This window comes from Haliaeetus albicilla, unplaced genomic scaffold, assembly GCF_947461875.1.
Source record: "Haliaeetus albicilla unplaced genomic scaffold, bHalAlb1.1 scaffold_38, whole genome shotgun sequence".
Classification (NCBI taxonomy): Eukaryota; Metazoa; Chordata; class Aves; order Accipitriformes; family Accipitridae; genus Haliaeetus; species Haliaeetus albicilla.
In genome coordinates, this window is record NW_027212473.1 from 715,042 (window position 1) to 722,342 (window position 7,301).

Sequence of the window (7,301 nt, forward strand, 5' to 3'; positions counted from 1 at the left end):
CAGGTGAAGGCAGCTGACATGCCCTGTCCCTCTGAGGGTGCAGCAGGGAAGCTGTGCTCCAAAGCACGTCCTTTTTCTCTACACTGGAGAAACTGTGAGAGTCCCTCTGACAGATCCCATAGGCTGTGGGATGTGCCAGCTTTAGGAGGTCATTCCAGGAACCAGAGCTTCATTGCCCTGCAGCAAGACACTTACCCTGTTAAGGGCTGTGAAGTTTTTTCTCCAGGTCAGCTCTCCTCTGTCCTCACACCCCAGACTGCCTTTAACCTCCCTCTCACTTCCCTCCTCTCCCCTTGGTGCCTGCAGGCAGTGCCCTCAACCCTGCTGTGCTTTGCAGAGGAGCTGCTCCTGGGCAGAGCTGTCTCTCTGCAGCACTGCCTCCTTGCCATGAGCTCCTTCCAGCCCAGGAGCCCAGCCCAGCTCAGCAGCAGAGGATCAGCCCAATGTGTCACTTTCTCTGCCCCCTCTGGGCTCCGTCCTGGTGTCCCTGGGGCTCCAGGGGAACCTGCTGGGCAACAGGCTGAAGCAATCACTGATGTTCCCTCCCACAGCTGGGGAGAGATGCTTCTTTCAGCAGTGACATTTCTCCTATGTGAAAGAGTGAGGTGCAAGAATCACCTTCTCATTGTCCCTTCTTTAAACATCAAGCACATCACACTGGGGTCACAAGACGTATGCCTACACTTTCAAACTTGAGTGCTGCAATGGAGTGGTACCGGTTCTCAGGAGAGACAGGCTGGAAGGATCAGGAGTGGGGTTCCCTCAAAGTGAAGGAGTTGCTTGGATGTATGGAGCTCCCTACTGGGGCCAGTGAGAAGTTGGGTCAGCCCTTGTGGGTGAGGGTCAGAGGAGGGGCCAGTAAAGGTGACATTGTGGTTGGAGTTGAGGAACCCACAGTCAGGTGAGGAAGTGGGCACGGTCTTTTCTAAGCACCCCAAGGAAGTCTCTGGATGTAGAAGCCTGGGCCTCACTGGGGACTTTAACAACTCTGGCATTTTCTGGAAGGGGAACACAGCAGCATGCACACAGTCCAGGCAGTTTCTGAAGTGCCTTCGGGGAACATCTTCACACAGCTGCCAGATGGGCCAACAAGGGTAATGCAAACTTGGATCTGATACTTGCCAGCAAGGCAGAGCTGGCCAGGGAACCGCAGGTCAGTGCAAGCCTTTTATGTGATGAAAATGAAATAGTGAGGTCCCAGCTCCCAAGGGGAGTGAGGAAGGAAAATAGAAGACTGCAGATGCTGGACATTAGAAGAGCAGACTTTGGCCTATTCTGGGGAGTTTTAGTGGGGTCGCATGGTCATCAGCATTGAAAGGCAGCAGAGCTTCATAGAGTGCTCTTCAAGGACAGCATCCTCCAAGCACAGAAATGACCTATATCAAAACTGAGTTGAAACTTGAAAGTAGATTCAAGGGCACCATAATGAGCTGTTATTACTTCAGGGACAGGTAAAGAAGAAGTAAAGATTATATGGGATCACCCCTAAGTTTAGTAAGAGTATGTATAGATAGATCTGAGAGATTTTATGTGCTCTTATCACCAGCAAGGTCTCCCAGGTCTTTGTGCCTCAGGGCAGGACTCTGACGGAAAACAGGCAATGGTGGATAGGAATCAAATCAGGGGCTACTTGAGCAAACTCAAATGTTACTATTCAAAAGAGACTGGATGTATAAATATGTATTTGCATAGAGGGAGAGAATGTGTCATCAGCTTGCTGGTCCATATCCATGGCCTGTGAAAAAATAATGAGAATTTACAGGTCAGTGCCAAGGTTGTCAAAAAGAATACTTACACACATATTACACGACATCTTTTCTGCATGTTTCAAATTGTGCCTAAATCTTCTTTCAGGGGTTGATGCAGTTGCCCACATAGAGATGGCCACAGCCTCCAAGATTCCCAGGGGTAGCTGAAGATGCCACATGGCACTGGGAAATGTGACCCAGGGCTGTCAGGAACCTTTCTGGAGCAGGAGCTGGTGGACAGGCAGGGTAGGCCAAAGCATCTCAGTTGACACAACTGATTTTTCTCCCTTGAGTAGAAAGGCAAGCCTGGACAATTGCACTCAACGTGTCCAGTGCTGGAGAAGAATGAGAAATGAGTGGGTCTAGATGCTGCAGAGTCTACTTGAAGATGCTTCTGTAACCCAGATATGTTGGGGTTAGTGCAGATTTGGCTCTTCAAGAGAGAGCATTTTGTTCACTTTGTCTCTTTGCTTCCTTCTGTGAATGGAGGGAGCTCCTGACTTCAGCATGTGACTCACTGTGAGGGAATATAGACAAACAGAGCCTGGGACAGGGAGGTCTTTTGGGGTTCTTGGGATCTGTGCTTGACACAAAAATGTGTTTTCTGTTGCTCTAAGACTATCCACTGTGGAAAGTGGACTTCAGAGGAGGTAAGGTGGACTTAATATAGATCAGAGGAGGGTGGTTTATTTCTTATTGAACCACGCCTTCCTTTGGTTTTGTTTTTTGGCAATTAAGAAACATGCTTCTGTGTCTGTGTGCAGCTTGTTCTCCAAGTGAAGCAGGTGGCAACTGGTGTCAATGGGTTGAAACATGCAGCTACAGACTGTAGTGGAGAAAGCTTAGAATTGAACAAAGCTTCTGTAAGTCCCAGGTGGCTGATGAGAGAAGTGGTGGGGTTGGAGGTAGGGACAAAGACTGCCCATAGAGTGTCTGACATACAGAGTCTTGGCTTCTCTGCATATTCAGAGTCCATTAGGAGATGCTGAGGGTCAGTATCAGTTGGAGTTTGCTGGTATCCCTTAATGTGTGAGCAGAAAAATAAGAAGCGGAAAAAGATGAAATTGTTTCTTACTGATATTTGTTACTGAAAACTTTTCACTTGGACTGCACTCCAGAAACGTCTCAAACTAACCACCTAATAACTGAGGAAGGAAGGAAAGTTATGCCCAGAGGCTTGGCTTGTTAGGGCATTTGGCATGTTAATGAGCCCTCTGGTGCCAAGTTCCTGAACTGCAGATGCTGAAAGAAGATTTCACTGGCCTCTAGAGAAGCACAAGTCAGCAGCAAGTCTCCCACGTTTCTGAAGGTGTTATTTAGTCCCACTGAGGGCCATAGTTGAAGCGATCATGGAGGGAATGAGATGACAAGGTGACTGTCCCTGGGGGCTGGTGAAGCAGGGACACAGAGGCATTGGTTAGAGGTTGAAAATCAACCGTGCAGGCAGCTGTGAACGGCCTTGATGTGTTTCATCAAGCAGGAGGCTCAAGTGCTGACCCCCATACCCTAGGAATGGGGATCCTTTCTCTCATGGCATGCTCAGGACTGTTCCAGGGAGCAGTGAGATGTGGGGGTGTGTGATGATGCCAAGTTCAGGACAGCAATAGGACTCCTCCCAGGCTCTATGGAAGGTGGGTGAGGAGGCAACGAAGTGCTGGGGTTGTAAGGAACTGGTGTCCTCTCAGGGGCTACAGTGGAAGAGTCAGCAGCCAGAGGCAAACAGACAAGGATTTCAGTTCTGCTGGGGGATCTCTGACCCCACAAAGGGGCCAACCCCACCACAGCCTGTCCTACACGGTTCTATGTCTGTGCCTCTTTCGCTGCAGCTTTTAACCACCACTCCTGCTTCCTCACCTTGCTCTGACCCCATGATGTCCCAAGCTTTATGGATGACTTTCTGTCCTCACTGACTACTCCTTCAAACAAAAAGCTCTGTTTTTCTGAGGTTTTGCCAAAGGCTGTGAATTCTCAATAACCTGTGCAGCTTCTTCCAGAGCCCTGCTAATGCTCCTCAGTCACTCAAGATGTCCCAGCTCCCAGGCTCACTTGAATCCTCTATTTATCTCCACATCCCAGCACTAAACTGCACATCCTCCTCCTTCTGCTGCCTCAAAATCAAAACTCACCCTATTTCACTACAGCATGACACCCTCCCACTCCCCGCTGTTTCACAGCATCTTCCTGCCTTTAACAGCCCCCCCCCCAGTCTCTCCCTGAATACCTTTGTGTCTTAGAAACATTTCCGCTTCCCCTGCAGTGATGCGACATCAGCCCAGGAGGTCTGTGCATTCTCCAGGCTCATGGATGTTTTCTGGAGGTCCATCCAAGTGTGGGGAGTAAAGGAAGAAAAGTGATCATGTCAGCTTATGGGGCATTACTGAGCACATTCACCCCCAGCAGTGGGCATTGCTGGATCTTAAAAATCATCTTAAAAATACTGGATAGTGTAATTTTTGCTGCATATGGCTTCAGTCCACTTGGAAGAAAATTGGATTGGTTACACAAGTCTTAATGTAAGGCACAAAGAAAGCCTAAGGTTTTGAGTGCCCAAGGATGCTCTTTTCATGTAAGTTAACAGGCACATATACACCCTGTAATTGTTTAAGGACTCCCCAGAACCTCTTCAGTACAGCTATATTTTACGTAAACTGCTGTTTTCATGCAACCTCAGCTAGCGTTGTGCTGCTCTTTACAGGATGGGGTGAATGGTGTTGACTTTGGCTGTGTGCATTTCTTAAATGCATTTCTAATGTGCGTGTCAAATAATTACCTGTTAAACAGACTGCCAATCTGGCTGAAGCCAGTGCTTCCGAAGAAGATGAAATAAAAGCTTTGGTGATACAGTCCTGCTGTAAATATGATACAATCAAGTAAGTGTTGATATGTCCAAACTGTTCTTTGAAGATTATCGATAAAGTGCAGAGATGTGTGTTTTAACAAGAGAGACATGTGCCTAGCTTTTTCTTTTTTCCCCAAAAAACTTTTAGTCACATGAAGAACCCTTGGGTCCACCTCCACCATCATATACTTGCTTTCGTTGTGGAAGACCTGGCCACTACATAAAGAACTGCCCAACAAATGGGGTATGATTGTGGGGGACTTCAGGTGTTACTCTAGTTGTTAATTGTTTTACCTTGGCAGTTACGTAACAAATACATGAATACTCATATAAAGAATTGTTTCTCTTGGGGTGAAATGCAGAGCTTATATGGCAATGTTGCAAAGCCCTTTAAAATTCAAGGGGAAGATGGAATTATAAAGGTGAAATTTTCTTTCTAGGTCGTAGACATTAAATACGTCCATAGATCTTTCTCTGTGAATTTTCATGCATATTTTTATATACTTCAGTATTACTGGAAATTCTTCTGTTTTCCACTCTTTTTAATGGCAGTTCACAGTTTTTATTATTTTGTATAAAACCAAGACATTTCTCTTGACCCCATCTATTGAATATTTGCGTGTTTTAATTACACTAAGTCCCTGGTTGAGTATTGATGCCATTTCACGTTAGTCACTGAAGGTATATGTGTGAGGTATGAATTCAACCATCACCTATAGACAGTGAATGTAGGTTTCTCAAGTGACTGATTCAGAGCACTGGATTAAGCTCTCACTCTGAATTGTGCTTTGGAGGAGGAGCAGCAGGTTTGTGTCTCTTCTCTGAGTGGATGGTGAGCTAAGGCATATGTCAGCCTTGAGGAACCTGAATTTAAGCCAAAGAATGTCACTTGAATTCAAAACTCTGCTCAAGCCTTTGGAACATCCTGGCTATATTCATTTAGAAGAAGCAGTATTACAGTTGAGCAACCCTTACGCTAGGTGAAAGGAGAGGATTCAAGGCTTTTGCTGCTTAAAATAATCAGGGAAATGCCATTCTAAGTATGAGTCTTGAGGTACGTCTGCCTCTCTTTTCTTGAAGAGGAGAAAAATTTCGAGACTGTTCCCAGAATTAAAAAAAAAGCACAGCAATTCCACGGAGTTTCATGATAGAGGTGCCCAATACAAAGGGTGCTATGCTGACAAACACTGAAAAAATATGCAATACCAACTATTAATGCATAAGTATGGAATTAAGTGGACCGACCAAAAAGTGAAGGAGAGAAACCACACATAAATATCTTGAGTGGCAATGCAACCAAGTTGGCCAGCATCTGTCATTCCAAGGGAGGAAGCACTGTCATTGTATCTTAACCTGAAAATCTGTGATACTTTCTAATATTAAAAGAGGGTGATCCTCCTGCTCATGCCCCTGGAATTTGGTTAAACTTGTGGTATGCTAAGAATCTGCGTTTCTGCAAAACATTTCGGTAGTGTTTACAGTGGAGTCGTTCTTCTTGAAAGTTCATTTTCCTTCTGTTTTCTGTTTCAAAGGCTTCTTGCCAAATTTAGCAGGTAGCTGTTGGACTGAGATTTCCTCCCCTTCTGACTTTTATTAAATCTTATGTGTGAAACAGACTGAAGTCTTCCTGTTGCTATAAACTAAGAAAAAACTACTGTGTGTTGACAGGAGTGGCTGTTTTAAAATGCGCTTTGTAGCACTTCCTTTTTTCCATCATGGATCTTCTTTTGTAGAAGCTGTAACATAGACTTATTCCTTTTAGAAAATGTAATTACTTGGAGACTACCTTTATCCTGATCCTGCAATTTACATTTATCCTCTGGCAAAGGAGAGGTGGGATTCATTTTGCCTGATTTCTAGCTGTCAAAAATTACTTTTCTAGTCTGAGCTTATTTCTTAGTTGATCCAATGAATGGGAGAGTTCTGCAGAAGGAAAATTGTTCCCCCCTCCCTCTTCTAGTGTTGTGGCTATAGAGAAAGTAGTTTAAACTAAGTGCCTATGTTTTAGAAGGCTAATGTGGAGTGAGAAGAATTCCATTTCCTATCTTCCTTTGAAAAAAGCCAGAGCTTGGAAAAGTTTTCCTTTAACTAAACCTATCTTTAACTTGTTTCTTTTTCCTTCCCCACCCCTCCTCCAGGGAAGCTTATGCTAGGGGAAAGAAGGAAAAGCCTCCCTTTTTACCAGAGGAGCCATCCTCCTTCTCCTCCTCCAATGATCCTGTACCAGATGAGTTGTTATGTCTCATTTGTAAGGATATAATGACTTGTGCAGCTGTTATTCCCTGCTGTGGAAACAGTTATTGTGACAAATGTAAGTGTTACTCCCATGTTTGTTAATTCAAAACATCACATCTGATTTTCTGAAAGCTGAAAGAGGAGATAATGAAATTACTTTGTTACCAGTTCTATTTAATATTTAAGTATACGCTCAATATGAAAGCGCTCTTCTTGTATAAAGGGAAAAAAAAGCCAGGAAGCTTTTCCCCCTTTTTACGTGTCTAGTTAAATCTTCTTGACATGTGGAAGGATGAATATGAGAAGAGTAGCTAATTCTGCAGGTGATTACAGTGTTAGATATTGAATGAGTCTAGTTTGTCCACAGCCCTTTCTTTCATACTAAATTATATAGCCAACTCTGGGGACTTATGGTGGTCTGCAACAAGCGGGTAGTTAAGCATTTAATCCACATTCTTCTCCATGGAAGAGTTGGTTAA